This window comes from Phoenix dactylifera, unplaced genomic scaffold, assembly GCF_009389715.1.
Source record: "Phoenix dactylifera cultivar Barhee BC4 unplaced genomic scaffold, palm_55x_up_171113_PBpolish2nd_filt_p 002866F, whole genome shotgun sequence".
In the NCBI taxonomy this organism is placed as follows: Eukaryota; Viridiplantae; Streptophyta; class Magnoliopsida; order Arecales; family Arecaceae; genus Phoenix; species Phoenix dactylifera.
Window position 1 is genome coordinate 6,234 of NW_024069958.1, and position 17,068 is coordinate 23,301.

Here is a 17,068-nt window from a genome sequence, read left to right on the forward strand (position 1 = left end):
TCCACCTTCCGCCAAGAAACCTGCAAACAAGCCTTGCACCACCACCAGGGTGGTGATGGCCCTCCGACGGTCAAGTCAGAGGAGATTGGAGGAGGAGGAGAGGTGATAATCGCAAGTAAGAGAGTGCTCTGGGAGATATTGCTCACCCCCCCTTTCTCCCCCAGCCGCATATATACCTGGCTGGGGGTCTCTCAGGGGGGTTCGTTATCGTGGGGCACGATGGTGTGGCCACTGACATGGCCGTTACAGGGCGTCGTGGAGCAGCACCGGGTACGGCCACGTCAGGGCATAGTGGGGCTCCGCTTTGTACGGCTGATGCAGGAGATCGTGGAGCAGCATCGGATACAGCCGTTGCAGGGAGTAGTGGAGCAGGAGGCCGCGGCGTGCCTCTGGGGAATAGCCTGTCGTTATCAAGAGATCTCCGACTCGGGGTCGGAGCGTGGATCAAGGGCAGCCGACTCGGGGTCGGGCTGCGGAGCCGAGGATATCCGACTCGGGGTCGGATTGCTGGATCAAGGGCAGCCGACTCGGGGTCGGGCTGCGGAGCCGAGGATGTCCGACTCGGGGTCGGATGCTGGATCAAGGGCAGCCGACTCGGGGTCGGGCTGCGGAGCCGAGGATATCCGACTCGGGGTCGGATTGCTGGATCAAAGGGCAGCCGTAGTCTTCCTGGGCGCGCGTGCCGGTCACGTGGGGCATGGCGGCTTATTTCCCCGTAAACATATATTATAGTCAACAAATTTTGTAAAATCAATGTTGCCAATATCGTTGTGAAGGAAAATATTATGCTACTTTATTCTCAATTTAAAATGATTCAACATGCATGCAGAGCCTTTGTATTTTTACATATCTTGATAGATTATTCAGTGCTTTTAAATCTTAAATTTTTCTCATATAAGAACTACTTATATAAGCAAGTTGTTTTAGTACCTTATAAATGGATCGGTTTCTATGTCATGTCTTGGCCCTTGTTTGAAACCATATCTTGTCCTTGTAAATTTTTTTTGCCATGGTGGAATCCTTTCCTACTTCACGAAAGTTATATAGAAACTTCCCCTGCTAGAGAGAGTAAAAATATTCAAACTGGCTCTCATTCCAACTCCTCCAGTTTGCATCCTATGCGGAGAAGATGAGCAACAGATTGCTTGTTTCCGAAATGCTCAAACATAAAAATCTTTTAGGAGGACGTCAATGGTGAGAAAAAATCCCAAAAAAACACCCAAAGAAGGCATGGGGCTGTCTATTATTCACTGCATGCTTGAGCATCTAGAAAGAGAGGAACAGGCGAATTTTCGAACGCGAAGCCAACTCCCCAACAAGACTGCTCCAAAAATGTTTAAGGATGCTTGAAAGTTGGACACAAAGTGGGGAAAAAAAAAACACATCCAACTCTGTGAAATGATTAGTGTTAGTTTTGAAATTCATTAGTCGATTGCAGATTTAATTTCGTTTTCAAGTTGTGGTGTCATCTATTGAATCTAGCACCTGGTTTTAGGATTCATCCAACAAAGGAGATAGCATGGCTTTACTAAAAGTCTGCCCTCTCCCTCTCATGCAGTTCTTTTTTTTCCACTCATTTTAGCATAGGAATATGGCACGTATCATCATCCATGAAAAACAAATGTTTCGGAATGACAAATATCCTGTCGAAAAACAAAAAGAAAAAAAAAATACATTAATGGGGAAGGTTAGAAAAAAGTTTAATGAACTCCCGAGTATATTTCAAGAGAGCATAAGCTGGGTCATTCAATCGTAGCATCCTGTGTAAAAATTAACCTTTCTCCCATGACTTTACTGCTATTCTTTTTTTTCACAATGCAGCAGCTCCACACATGTCGAATATGGATACAGTCAATAGAATCAGTAACAAAAAGGTAATACAAATCGTGAGGCACCGCCACGTAATCGGTCCAAATAAAGTCTCCAGCATGGTAGGCTGCGAATGAAGCCACCTAGTCGGTCGCTATTAGACAGCACCCAGCATTTTTTTAAAAACAACCTTCAATTTTTTAATAACTTAGTTTATATTGCTATTGGTCAACTGAAAGTGAATAGATTGACCATCAACATACAAAACAAAAAGACGTGCACATGGTAAAATTCCAAGCACTCAAAGTAACTTGCTTGAGGGCTTTCTAAAATTTTGAACAATAAACTAGTTTTCGACCTAGGTAAGCAAACCTCAAAAAAAAAAAAAAAAATTCAAGGTGACTCGAAGTAATATTTACTTAAAAGCGCTCATCATTCGGGACGCGGCTGCTGACCTCCTAAGAGTCTCTGCGATCTTTCCGGATTAGAAGGAGGCTCTGCTTTCTCATTGTTTCAATTTAATCGGACGGCCTTTATTTACGCGCTATCTTGGGCCATCAGGTTCCCATCGCCATCAGCAATATATATAATATATCACAGTAAATAAAAAAACACGGGACTCCGATCTTCAGCTGACGTGAGGAAGAGAATCCCGAGAGATGGTGCCAAGATTATCTATCGGATATCGTCATCTCTCTCCGCGTCGGGTGGGGAAAAAAACAAAGCAAAAGAAAGAGAGGAGTGACGCGGTGGTTGTATTATACTTTGCTCTGATTTGCTTTGAAAGCAATCAGATGTCTTTGAGCTTTCCAAGTTACGATGTAATCCCGGAAAGCGATGCGCTACCGCCTTTATCCAAAGTCCAAACATCCACTCGATCGTAGCGATTGCGAGATGGGATGCGTCTCCCCGTGAGTTACGCTGCCGCTGCCTCAAACGCCCCGCCCCTCGCTCTCGCTCGGCTCGGCAGCGTAGCCACGACGTACCGCCATTAGATTCCGTGCTCCTCACGAGACTGCCTTCTTTATCTCTCTTTCTCTCTCGCGGTGGGGAAAGCCGCAATGCTCGGGTCCGACCGTTTACCCAAGAGCAGTTACCAAGCACGTGAGACTCACGTGGGGGGATCGAATTGTCCTGCCGGCTCCCAACTTTATCCCGCTTGCATGCTAGGATTTTGGATCATGGCGTGTAAGGGTGATTAATAACATGAGCCGGGTACTGCTCATGCACGGTCGATCTCAATGGGCAAGAGGATCTGGTGGATGATTGTGATTTGACGGAAGGGCGGGGCGTATCCAAACTCTATGATGCTAGCCCTTGTCCTGCTCGAATAATTAGTGTTGCACGTTGTCATTTTAGGCCTTAACCCATTGAAAAGGGGGCAGGTGATTGAGGGGAGCAGGTTTTGACGTGTTTGGAGTTGGAATTGTCTCAATAACCAGACATAATAGGTGGGCTCCAGGTTTCACCTACTGTATTTATGATATATCCCCTTCAGTTTTCCCTCTGGACCTTGAAATAAGAGCCTAATTATTTCTTCCTCTTTTCTTTTGTAAAAGGAATGATTCAAATAATTTTAACAAAATATAAAAACAACAAATTAAGAAGTGCTATAAGCAACTCTCTCTTTCCAATCTATAGGACCTTTCTAGAGTGATTAATCACATACGGGACTACCTAGTATCCTCCCACGCCGCTAGTGCCACCCTAGATCCAGTCAAGTATAGCTACTCTGGCCTGCAACACACGCCAAATATGACCCAGATTGGCCCATCCTGCCTTCAGCTCAGTCTCCAAACTGAGGTGTTGAAGATTTTGCAACCACCAGTAACAATTATCTTGGAATCCAGGCTTCTAATGACGAAGCCAGTATCTCTTCTTCTGCCATTATTTCGCATGCATCAATCGAAGTTGATCTCGAGAAAATTTAAAGGTGGAGCTCCCAAATAAAAAATACTATTCGAGGTACTACATGAGTAAAGATAGAGCTCTAGTTGTCCCGAGCTATCAAAGGCTTATACCATGGGTTTGCATGGATAATTTCTGCCGTCTATACCTGAGCGCTCCGCAACAAGCCTCGATGAAGAATTGCTCTCGCCAACAAAAATCCAAGCATTTCTGGCAAAACAGATCTAAGAGACTAGTTTAGTAGCCTGATAAGAATGAACAAAATTAGAGGGCTTGTGTGATATCTCTCCGTGCGAAGTAAACTTCTCCGGATGGGTTTCATGACCTTCAACTTAAATGTGTTTTAGCATGTTCAACCTATCATATAATATACCCAATTTTTCCAAAAAGTCCCTCAAGCTTGTATTGTAAAGAATCTGTCGCGTATCTGTTCAATTCCACATCGCTCGTACGTGCCAATGAAAGGGAAAACATTTTAAATGGAAAAAGCATTTGCAAAAGATAGAGATGATGAAAGAGATAAAAATTCTAGTGCGACGCTAAGAAATTGAAATATGATTGCAACCTGACAAGTGGTTTATAGGTGGTTAGCATTATCCATATCTTCAATGAATGAGTTTAAGGTCTGCAAGCTTTTCAAGATTTGAGGATGGATCTTAGTTGCTCCATTGCAATCAATGTTGTTTTAAATCAATGATTAAGATGATAAGGATCATAAAATGATGATCCTAGAAAGCGAACGAGCATGAAAAATTTGGCCACATTCTTAGTACAATTTCCCGCGCCATGACGTTGAGCCAATCGAAGCACGGAATTCACCTTGCAAATTGGCGCCATTTGCAGCCTCACTAGCGGTCCCACTATCTAACAGGCCACGTGTCGCTATTTTTTCGCCTTTCCTGGTTGGGCCCAAATCTCTGGTCCACTCTTCCCCAATGCATGAATAGCTCCAGAAATCCACTTGGTAAGATCGAAACCGTGAGTACGAGAATTTGCGCGACCCTGCTCGCTCTCCTCTATCGAGACAGAAGGCAAAAGCTTCTCAGTTTCCAAAGCCCCGAATCTAAACCCAAGTTGGGAAGCAAAGCTAAGCTCGCTAGGCCACCTCGAGAAGGGACATCTCTAGTTCCATATCAATAATGAAAGAAATACCCTCCCTATGACACCAAGGCTATTCCCCTTTCTGATCCCCATCCAAGGGAAGGACCCTCTAAATACACTCTCCTTGGGTACAGCAAGTGCTCATTTTTCACTGATATAGAAACAAGTGCATCTAAACAAGCAGAAAAGTTTGTTATCAAGTTCCTAGAATAAATGGAAGCAAGGAAAGGAAGCACCAAAGACACCAATTTCGTCTCTGTGGCTCTCACTATTGAAAACCCACCCCACCAAACCCCAAGACACACTTCCCATCACTTCCCACACCCCAATGCTCCCACCTCCCATCATTTTCAGTTAGACAGGTTTGAAGGAAGGGAAAGGAGGGGAGATACATAAACCAAAGAGTGAGACATTGAAAGGTTCTGTGACACCTCACACATTCCCATGCACACACTACCCCACACTTCCCTTTCCATCTCCCCATACTCTCCCTCTGGCCACCATGCCTATGCTCTATGTTATGTGCGGTAATGTCGCTCTCCGATGATATTATACCAGTCCGCAGCTATAAACATTCCTCAGAGGCCTACCCGAGCTTAGCCTTATTTCGTACCCTTCTAGGCTATCTGTTATCTTTCGAAAGGTGGTTTCTTGGGTCTTCTCTCTTTCTTACTTCCTCCGTGATGTTTTTCACACCACCATCTGTGTCTTGTTGGTTGACACAGTAGTTTGGAGATGATAGCGCCCATCTTTTCTTGTCCATCGGACGGTGATATCTTGTATCTCACTAGCCTTGCTCATGCCCTCTTGAACCTTCCTCCCTCTCTCTTTCTTTCCTGCCAATCTTATCAACAGCAAGGTGGTGTTGAGAACTGCTGTTAGGAGGGTTCGGAGTGCTTTCTTTTTCATTATTGGTATTGCTCGGGGTGATGGGATCGCTGTGTATGGACGTGATGAAGAGGAGGAAGGCGATGTGGCTCTACCCAAAGGTGGTGGGCTTCAACCCTCCCGAGAGATGGGGGCACTCAGCCTGCTTCTTTGAAGGGGTTGTTTATTTTTTTGGGGTAAGTATGAAGTGAACACCTTGGTTGCTGCCTGTTTCGTCTTCTTTTTCTATTGATGTTTGATATGGTATTTCTTGCTAGAGTGAGGTCCTTTCTATTAGCTTCCACATTTTATCCCTAGAATTTTAAGGGAAAGAAAAATTCATGATCATCAAAAGTTTCAGGCTTTTTGAAGTTTTTACCTTTTTCTAGTTTTTATTTTGGTGCTTTTGTGTCTGCGGATTGAGTTTAATGCACTTAATTTAGCAAGTTAAGCCAGGGATGCTTTACATCCCAGTCTATTGAACTTTGGTCTTGCTACCTATTTTTATAGTGTTATTCTTAGAGCTCGTACCCGCTTTAGTCAGATATTCTGCACTGTATATAGGGAATTGAGTTTAATATACCTTATTTTTTCAAGTTATTCGAGGTAGACCACCCTTTTCGGTTCTTAGCCTGGTTCTTTTTATTTTCTTCTTGAAGGAAGAGATGGGATTCTACATGTTTCGTAAATTTTAAAAAAAACTTTTTTTCCCCCAGTTCCCATCCTTCATCTTATTATCATATAATTAATACAAGAACTTTCTGGTGAGAACAAAGCTTTTGACATATGTTAAAACTCTGCTTTGAGGTTGAGTTTATTTCCTTTTTTCTTTCTGCTAGATCTGTTTATATATAATATATTATATATATGTTTTTTTTAGTTTTTTTTGGTGGAATGATGTCCTGTATTTGCTATCATAAACAAAATTAATTTATGTTAGCAGAGAGCGTTATTTGTGCCATTACTTTTGTCTTCCCTCTTCTCGTCATCTGTTCAATATTCATACTGGCCATCGAGATCGATTGAGTTCACGTGCATTCTGATACATAAGCTCAGTAAAAATCAGTTTAGCCTCTCAAATTTGGATTATTTGCTATCTTGTAAAAAGTAGCTAAAGTTAAGTTAATGCAAACGGTTGGTGAATAGGTTTGCTAGATGTCTACTAAGTAAGCTGGAAGCCCTGTTTACTTATCTTTCTTTTCCTTCTTCTTCTTCTTCTTTTAAAAATCAGTGTTTTTTGTTACTAAATTAAATACTTCATTGAGCTGGGACAGTTGAAAGTTCTAGTAGAGGAAGAAATTGTGTTTGATTGGTGACTTTTTTTCTTTTTCTTCTTAAGTGTAGAAAAAGGTGAGGGAAGAGGAGGAATCAGAGGTCTTTCTAGGTGTTAGATTCAGGGTTGGCACACAAAGTTTAGAGAAAGAGAAAGAGAAGAGAGATAAGAAACCATGGTGAGAGGGAGTATGATACCTTTGTTCGTGCAACTTCTTTAAATAACATGGCTTCTCTATACATTTTCCTAATCTGCTATCAGAGATACACAAGCAGATATTAATTAAGTTTCTATTCTGTACAAGTAATGAACACTTTTATCTCTTTTCCTGCAGGGCTGTTGTGGTGGATTACATTTTAGTGATGTCGTCACTTCTCGATCTAGATACCATGTCCTGGAGCTCCCTTGTTACAACAGGTCAAAAACCTGGAAAACCGAGACAGCCACAGCACCGCGCTCGTAGGGCACAAGATGGTGGTATTAGGAGGTACAAATGGTTCGAGGAAGGTAAATGATCTTCATATATTAGATTTGCGGACAAAAGATGGAGCAAACCCAATTGCAGAGGCACCCCACCTTCACCACGTGAAAGCCACACTGCCACAGTGGTAGGCGATGATAAACTGGTTATATTTGGGGGAAGCGGAGAAGGGGAAGCAAATTACTTGAATGATGTTCATATACTAGACTTGAAGAGCATGACATGGACTTCTCTGGAAGTGAAAGGTGATCCCCCTGCACCAAGAGATAGCCACACTGCAGTTGAGATCGGCAATAAGCTTCTTATCTATGGCGGTGATTGTGGCGATCGTTATCATGGGGAAGTTGATATATTTGATTTGGACACAATGACTTGGTCAAGGGTAAGGATTATTCATCTTTTTCTCATCTTAACATCCTTTGTACCATATTTATGTTTTTTTCCATTGGATCCATTGGATGGATAACCAAAACGATTACAAATAAAAACACCTCTCACTGGCACATCATGTGTATCATATGGGATTGTAATTATCTCTTTATTAACTCATGCCTTATTATGCGAGTTTCTTTGCCTAGCAGTATATAGTTTGATTAGTAATGTCAACAATTGCTAAGTTTAGCATGTATCTCAATACAAAGCGAGTGAGAGTGGGAAGGATGGATGGATGGAGGTAATATGTTGAAGTGATCATTAAAAGGATAACCAAAATCAACCTCTGAATATTGATTACCATTTATATAACTTCATAATATAATTCTTTCACCAGTGTCCAAATTGATTTCAATACTAGCTTGACAGAAACTGAATCCTTCTATGGGAGTGCAATTGTTGAATTTTCATATTTCTAGCATGGTGCTGGATTTGGCATTCCAGTTATTTATATTGGCATTTTGAATAAGACATTTTGCTGTCATGCTCGTGTAAAGCAGCATAAACTTTGTTAGAAGATTTATAGTCAGCTGCCTGATTTGAACTTTATCATCAGCCATCACATATGGTTACTTGAGCTGCAGGGCAATCCCGTCTGAGGTTGTCGCACTACTCTTCAGAAAAAGGCACCTAAGATATCACTATATTTTCATTCTATCTGGTCAAGAAATTACTGAATCTTCATTCTGTTGGATGATCGTAGCGAGACTATGTTGCTCTAGAGATTCATGTGATGTCTTCGCTGATTCATATTATCATTCTAAGTGCCTTCTTATGCCTGCATTGCTGTCCTATCCTCCAACAGATAGCCTAATGAATCACATAGGAAAGCACTATAGTTGCATTGTAGAAGTATGCTTAAAAAGGAACATTTTTTCTAGCTGGCCAAGTGGCAAAGCTTGTTCACTTGGCTACGACGCTGGTCATGCTCTCTGTTTTAGGCTATTCTGCTAAAAATAGAGCCGGAACAAGTGAATTTTGCTCTAGAATCTCATGATAATTATATTTTGTTACAGTTGGCAGTTCAAGGATCTTCACCTGGAGTCCGAGCAGGTCATGCGGCAGTCAATATTGGGACTAAGGCTAGTATCCAGTGAATTATGAGAAGTCAGCAAGTTTTGTTTGGTGGTTTCTGAAAGAAAAAGCTCATCAATTTTTTCCCCTTGTAATGTAGGTTTACATTATCGGTGGAGTAGGTGATAAACAATATTATAATGATGTTTGGGTTTTCGACTTGGGCACCTTTTTATGGGCACAACTTGATATTCGTGGCCAACAACCACAAGGGCGGTTTTCTCATACTGCTGTAGTCATGGGCAACGATATTGCTATATATGGAGGGTAAGTCTCTTGATGCAATACCTATACATTATAGTTTGAAGAGGTCAATATGATTTTGGTGTCTCAATGCTTCATATAATTATGCTTTGCATTAACAGATGCGGAGAGGATGAACGCCCTCTCAATGAGTTGCTGATCTTGCAGTTAGGGTCTGAGCACCCTAATGGTCGTTACAACATTTCCATGTGCAAAATTTTTGGTAACCACTGGAATCAACAAAAACGGAATTTTTGTAGAGGAATGGAAGATTTGGTAAGATTTCAAGTGTCGAAACCTAATAACATGAAGTGACTCTGTTTCATCATTTTACTCGCAAACTTAGCTATTGTATTTAACTGTACTGCAGAAAAATGTGGTTCTGAAAAATGGAGAGCTTTGTCAGCGATCTCGCGAAGTGGAATCAGAACCAAGGAACTCTCTTTTACGTGGTTTGGGTAAGCCTTGTTCTACATTGAAATGAGTACATTGTTCAGGTGCAGAGTTTCATATGCAAGATTTGTTTTCACCTCAGATAATATGAAAGCAAAAAGGAGGAAAACTGGAGATGCTAGAGTGTGGGAGATTGAATCAGAACAAGAAGAACATTCTCTCTCGCTTTCTCAGCACTCATCTCCTTCACAATCTGATCAAGAGCAAAATACTGTCAGGAAATTGTCGACTTCTGCCAACGACTCGATTTTGGCCTCTCAACAATTTGTTCACTTCAAGCAACATCCTCAGAGGGAGCCATTAAATGGTGTTCAAAGGACTATTTTGGATGGACATATCTCGGTGGAGAACCCCGGACAGCCAAAGACAACACAATTTCTTCGTGCTGCTCCCAAAGCAAAGCAAGAAGTTCCATTTCTAGCTGTAGATCAAAAGCCACAGCCAAGGCCTGCTGTTCTCCATTGGTAGGCCACCGTTGCAACAATTCAACCTCTTCAACAAAATCTCTCTCTCTCTCTCTCTCTCTCTCTCTCTTCTCTCTCTATTTATATATATATATATATATATATATATATGTATATGTATGTGTGTGCGTGCGGCAATTCTGATCTGTTTATTTACAGATTGGAGCCGAGGTTCATGGCATGGTGGATGGAGCATTTGACTCTGGGTACCTCATGACTGCTTATGTTAATGGCCAGATTCTCAGAGGCGTCTTGTTTTCTCCAGTAAGATATATTCTCCCTGTCTACCAAATATAAAATAAAACTAAGTCATGTGCAGCCATTCCTAATATCTGTTGTTTCTTGCGGAACTGCAATGATCAGGGAATAGGTGTTGCAGCTCCAAGGTCTGCACTACATTCTCAAGGTCTAACAGGCTCTGCTGCTGTTTCACAGCATTGTTCAGCTGCTGCTGCTCATGCCATTCCGATCCAAATCAGGCCACATCCACAACCGACGACCTTTGTGCTGCCTGAGTGTGGGCATCATGGGCGGCAGGCTCACCGAGACCAAGTTGCCAAAGCCCAACCAGCAAAGCTTAACAGCGATCTACAAGGTGTTGTCCTGACGTTGGGAGGACCTGGGGAGGCAGTGCACCTTAGAGTTGAACTGCAAAACTCTTAGAAGTCTTTCTGAATTGACTTGTATTGTAAATTCTAATATCAGGAATAAGAATAGAGCTTTTGAGCTGTTTTAGCTTCAGGATTTGTTGTTACAGTTGGTTTTGTTCCTTTGGCCTTTGTTCCCATATGGTAGGGCATCCTTAGTGTTTTATTGTTAATCTTACTATAAATATTGATTTTGATGTAGTTTGCTTGCAAGCAATCCGTTGGTGTTTGGTCAATTTGTTTGTAGCCATTTTCTGATGGCCAACCTAATAAGTTGTACTGACTGATGGTTATAAGCTTTTATATTTGAGTGCTACTGATAACTGCAGTTGTTACTCTCCTTCCCACTCCAAAAACTGGTGGGGGTTTTTTTTTTTTGAAGTAATGTTACAAGTGGCTGTTATTTTGTAAATTGACTCAGTTTATGTCAGTATTTTTAAGTTGGTGGTGCAGCCTGAACAGAAGATGGTGAGGGTGGGTTTCTATTTGGGTATGGGTGGCTTCTTTCAGCTTATTAAAGCAGCATCAGTGATCCCATTGCTTTTCTACAAGAACTTGGATGGAAGTAGGGCAGTTAATTTCGGGTTTTTTCTGTTCTAGGTGCATTTTGTAACCTGACATCAGCTCTTTTCTCAACCAAGAGCTCAAAAAGAAAGAAGCATCAATGGAGAAATTTGAAGATATCCATTTCCCTCTTGGCTTTGCCCTTTTTTTGTAAGTAGTCACTTCTCTCTCAGTTGTCATGTTTAAAACTAAACCATTTGATGGTTCCTCTGCAATCTGTATGTTGTCTCTTTGAAAATTTTGTTCACCAATAACATATAGTAACTTGCCTGGAAAAGTTGGAAAAGGAGGATTAAATTTTGATTGAAAGGAAAACTGACTCCTGAATTGTTATCTTAAATAAGCAGATTTGCCTTTTATTATTGTTTGATCAATTTTTTAGCATTTGAGACTCATCTTGCTTTAGTATTATGAAGTAACAGTTACATTATCTGGAGCTATCATTGAAGATGCAATCAAGGGATTGTAACAAGTTATTCTCATTTTCTGTTGGTTTGGTGGCTCATCAAGGTTTGCTTATTGGTCTTAAATTCACGTTGTGACTACTTTCTACCAATTGGAGAAATCCCGCAGACACTGGGCTAAGCCCTGTTGGTGAATCAGATCTCGAGGTTAAAATGGAAATCAAGGGCGATCATTGCTGATATCAAGACCTAAGAGAAATAAACCCCAGTAAGATTAGGGCTAAAAGGAAAGCCTCCATTATGGATAACCATTACTCTAAGCCAGTTTTTATTGTGCATTATATAAGATTACTTGATTAATCTCTTCAGACTTTTCATCAGAAATACGTTTCGTGAGAAGTGAATTAACAGAAGCTGTGGTGGGAGTGAGGCATGAGCCAAACTATGGAGTTTGCATCTGCTCAAAGAAAGTGGAGATTGGAATGGAAGTATAGCAAGACCTTTTTCATATATGACTGAGAAAATAAGGTCCGAGGCAATCAATAGAGAGAAATTAATAGAAATATAAGAAACATTAATTATTTTAACCATAGATTTGAATATGATTAATTGAAAATGAAATGCTTCAGGTCCTAACACTTACCATGGACCCATCTTTGGGATGGTTAAAGGTCCCCTGTATACACCGTTACCATATATTTGAACATTGAACTTGTAAAAGCCAAGTAAATAAACTATGTTACTGCACAACCTCTGGATATTATGAACTTGGTAAAATCTTAAAATATCATTCTAACATATAGGTGATCGCAATTCTATTGCATATGTTGACCAATAGATTAACATATTTTTGTAATAAACTAAATACAATAAAATATCTGGTGCTGTGGTGTAGTCGGTTATCACGTCAGTCTTACACACTGAAGGTCCCCAGTTCGAACCTGGGCAGCACCATTTGAACTTTTTTTTTTAATTTTATATTTTATTTTCATTCACCATTATTTACCTTCCTTTTCTGATCTTTATTTTTTTTTTTAAATTTTCACTCAATTTTAATTTTCTTTATTTTTTTTCATCTTTGTTCTTTTGGCCTGGATGTCCCTAATCTATCAATTATAGAATGCTATTGGAGATCGTTAACACAGTACTTTAATGATGATGAAGATATATTATGTTCTGAAGCAGAAGAATATCCAAAGTATCCAATTATTTAAGCACAACAAGACCACTTTCCTTTTTTCTTCATATAAAGTCCAGCACGTCAAAATCTACAAATTAAAATTAGATATGGATCCAATTGTAGCTGCTTATCCTTTGGAATTGATGATTAAAACATGTTATAAAAGAATGATGCAGATCAACTTGTGTAAATAATTGTCAAGTCTAAATTCTTTATCTATCAGATCTTTTGGGTAAAAGGTACTCAATTATTATGATCTTAATGTTTACTTTTATTTTTTATTTTCACTCAATTGTAATTTTCATCAGATTTATTTTTTTATTTCTTTACTTCTCAAATTCAAAAGGTAGCTTGGATGTCCTTAATCCATAGTTTATAAAATATTATTGGGGATCCTCAACCCAGTATTTTAATGACCGTTAAGATATACTATATTCTAAAGCAGAAGAATCCCCAGAGTAGTCATATATGTTCAAGCAAATAAGGCCTCTTTTCTTTTTTCTGCAAATAACGTCCAACATGTCAAAATCCACAAATTTAAAATTAGATATGGATCCACTACAGCTGCTTATCTGTTGAATTGATGATTAAAACTGCTTGTAAAAGAATGATGCACACTTAATTATATAGACTTAGTGCAAGTGGGCATAATCTCCATGGTTTATTAAATTGTATCGAATTATATGTCGCTTGTCTAATACTGGGATTAAGATTGATGGGGTGGATGAACCTTTAGTATCATCCTCTCTATCCATTTTAATCGAACATGCAATCACTATCTTATTTCATGGCATGGAGTTATTTGAGATGCAGGGTTAGCAGTACAATCTAGCTATTTTATGAAATGGAAGGGGAGAGCTGAACATTCAGGATCACAGGGCAAAATTTCAATGGCTAAGGGGAGGGTAAAGGGAGACAATTCTTAAAAAGAAAATAATCAACTCATTTAGTGAAAATTGATATTATAATGGAAGAAAGAAACAGACTAAGAGTCCATTTTATTTGCTTATTTAACTTATTTATATATGGAGGAATAGAAGGCAACAGATCCTCAACATAGAAGTGCAGGAGAGCCAAATCTCAGAATCAAATGAAACAAAAAACCAACTGACAACTTATTTGCCTATGGAGACATGGAAAAGCAAGAAGGACATCTTTTTTCCAGATTTAAACTTCTGTATCTTCATTTTGCACATTCTTAGTTCTTCATTACCATAATAAATCTTCTAGTTATCTCATTTTTGTTTTCTACATGCGGATATCATCTTTCATTGTGTCAAACAAGGTTTGAAAAAAAAAAAGACATCAATGCTGTTTCATATATCAAAAGTTGCCTTGCAGTGGTCCCACCAATCCCCCTTCTTCCTTCAGTACAAAGCCTGAGAATGCCGAGGTGGTAAATTTGTGGATCATATTATGCAACAAGAGCTAAGTTATAGTTTTAGAGTATGAAAATTCGCGGGCGTGTGTTTAGTCCCACATTGATTATTCGCTTGGTAGGTTTTGAATATTCATATCAAATAGTATCAGAATGGATTCCGATCTATAACTTATATGAACTAGGGGATACTATATAGCACGAATCTATTGGGGACGAGGATGTCAAAGCTTAAACGGGAGGGAGAAATATGAGGATCCATATGGGCATGTATTTAGTCTCATAGTGGTTATTCACTGGTAGATCTTAGATATTTATACAAGACTAAGGAATCCAAAAAATAGCTTCCAGCTAGCCAACTCTCGCCAAGTATTCCTAAATAGGATTGCCAATTCACATTACTATTTAATGTTTATAGTGGATCTGGTAAATTACTTATAGATAAAAAAAATGAGAATCATGGTGCATGAGGTACTTATGGTTTGGTTCAGATAAAGATAAAAGGTAGCCACAAAATCGTGGATGCTTAAATGAAATCTGTTATTTATCTTAGAAACCATCATTTTCAGAAGAGGTAAACTACTGATAATGTTAAACTAAGCCTGTCATTTTTCAAAATGAAGAAAACAAATGTAAAATATAAGCATTTAATCTGCTCATATAATTTCTTGCAGATAATAAATAAAAGAATGGCCGGCAGGGGGTGTTTTCCTTCATCCACAAGTAGAATAAGCAATTATTTCTCAGAAAAAAAAATATAATTAAGAAATACGGTATGATGTACATTGTGAATGTTTCAAACAACCTAAACCGGAAAGAGGAAACATAATTCCTTCTTTCAACATCATGATACCATCATTCTAACTTTGCCTTTTGCAAGTCTATCATCTTTCATATTAATAGCCCAAACTTGTATTTTCCTTTGGTTTCCCTTTAACAAAAAAAAAAAATCATTACTACTTCAAAAGCCAATAAAAGCTGAAATGTTACACTGCTCGTAGGGGATGCTCTAATAGTTTGTCCTAGTCATCATGCTGAATGAGGATAATGAGTCTGAGAAGTGTTATTCTATATGATTACCAATGAACATATTGCATAATTTAAGACTAAATGACATAAAACTATAAAGTTCCATCAAATATTTCTCAGAAAGAGTTATGCTACACTGCTCGTAGGGGATGCTCTAATAGTTTGTCCTAGTCATCATGCTGAATGAGGATAATGAGTCTAAGAAGTGTTGTTAGATATGATTACCATGAACATATTGCATAATTTAAGACTAAATGACAAAAAACTAAAAGTTTCCATCAAATATTTTCTCAGAAAGAGTTATGTTACACTGCTCGTAGGGGATGCTCTAATAGTTTGTCCTAGTCATCATGCTGAATGAGGATAATGAGTCTAAAAAGTCTTGTTAGATATGATTACCATGAACATATTGCATAATTTAAGACTAAATGACAAAAAACTATAAGTTTCCATCAAATATTTTCTCAGAAAGAGTTATGCTACACTGCTCATAGGGGATGCTCTAATAGTTTGTCCTAGTCGTTATGCTGAATGAGGATAATAAGTCTAAGAAGTCTTGTTAGATATGATTACCACGAACATATTGCATAATTTAAGAATAAATGATATAAAACTATAAGTTTCCATCAAATATTTTCGCAAAAAGAGTTAGCAACAATTAGAAAAACATAAATGTCGCAGACCTATGATCAAGAGATGAGCATTTGCCAATTGCTATCGGTTTAAAGAGCCTGCCTTTATACATAAAATAGATCATTAGAAGGAAAATATAACGGTCAACAAACCAACCAAACCGAGGAAGACCCTTCAAAGAACCATAAGGCAGAAGTGGTTTTATTGTTAATCCCTTCGCAATCACCAACCTAAATGCCGGTCCCTCGCCAAGTAGTATTTTCTAGAGCTATTCATCCATGCGGCAGCTAGAGATTTTTCTTATCACCCCTTCGGATTGACGAGCTGGGAAAACACCACGCTATCACTTTGGCAATCCGAGTCCACACTCACCTCACTTCCACCACCAATGGCCGCTGGGCTGTGGCTCCCGAAGTCACCATCGCTAGTAGCTGACTCTGAGCTACTAGGAGCTTCAGCTGTCACTGGCTTCCCTGTTTCAAAATTCTCCTGCAACTGGAGAGCAAACTCGAGATTCCACAGCACGTCGCCCATAGAAGGATTGTCGACTCCCTGGTCAGACAGCACTTCTCCGCAGTCCCTGCAAACTTCTTCAAGCACTCAGGACCGATCTTCCCTTCGACATTCGGATCGACGATGTTGCCGAGAGCTCCCCTCCTCTGGCAATTCAAGGCCCAGTCTGCAAGACTGACTGCTCCCTCGGGAGAGTTGGATTCAGTGCTGGCCTTGCGCACAGGACCTCAAAGAGAACCACTGAAGGAGTAGACATCAAACTTTTCAGTCAGTTGCTGCCTCCTGAAGTACTCAGGATCCAAATAACCGAAGCTTCCCTTCACCATTATGCTGACATGGGTCCGATTCATCATCGGGCCGGTCTTCGACAACCCGAAATCTGAAACCTTTGCAACCCATTTCTCATCCAGGAGAATGTTGGTGGTCTTCACATCTCTATGAATTATAGTGTACTTAGCACCAGTGTGAAGGTAATGAAGTCCCCTTGCTGCTCCGATGCAATTTCCAGCCGCTGCTTCCACGGCAGAGGAGGCTTGCTGCTCTTATATAGATGCTCCCTTAGAGTGCCATGAGCCATGTAATTGTAAACCAAGATCATCTCACCGTTCTCTTCGC

The 17,068-nt window shown here is 39.8% G+C and overlaps 1 non-coding gene and 2 pseudogenes across 1 annotated transcript; 2 read left to right on the forward strand and 1 right to left on the reverse strand.

The window, feature by feature from the left end:
- The first annotated feature begins 5,356 nt into the window (after positions 1-5,356).
- On the forward strand, positions 5,357-10,817 carry LOC120109814 (annotated as a pseudogene).
- Positions 10,818-12,600: 1,783 nt separating this feature from the next.
- Positions 12,601-12,674, forward strand: TRNAV-UAC. Its single transcript has one exon. It is a non-coding gene; the product is annotated as a tRNA-Val (tRNA).
- Positions 12,675-16,243: 3,569 nt separating this feature from the next.
- On the reverse strand, positions 16,244-16,852 carry LOC120109813 (annotated as a pseudogene).
- Positions 16,853-17,068: the final 216 nt, after the last annotated feature.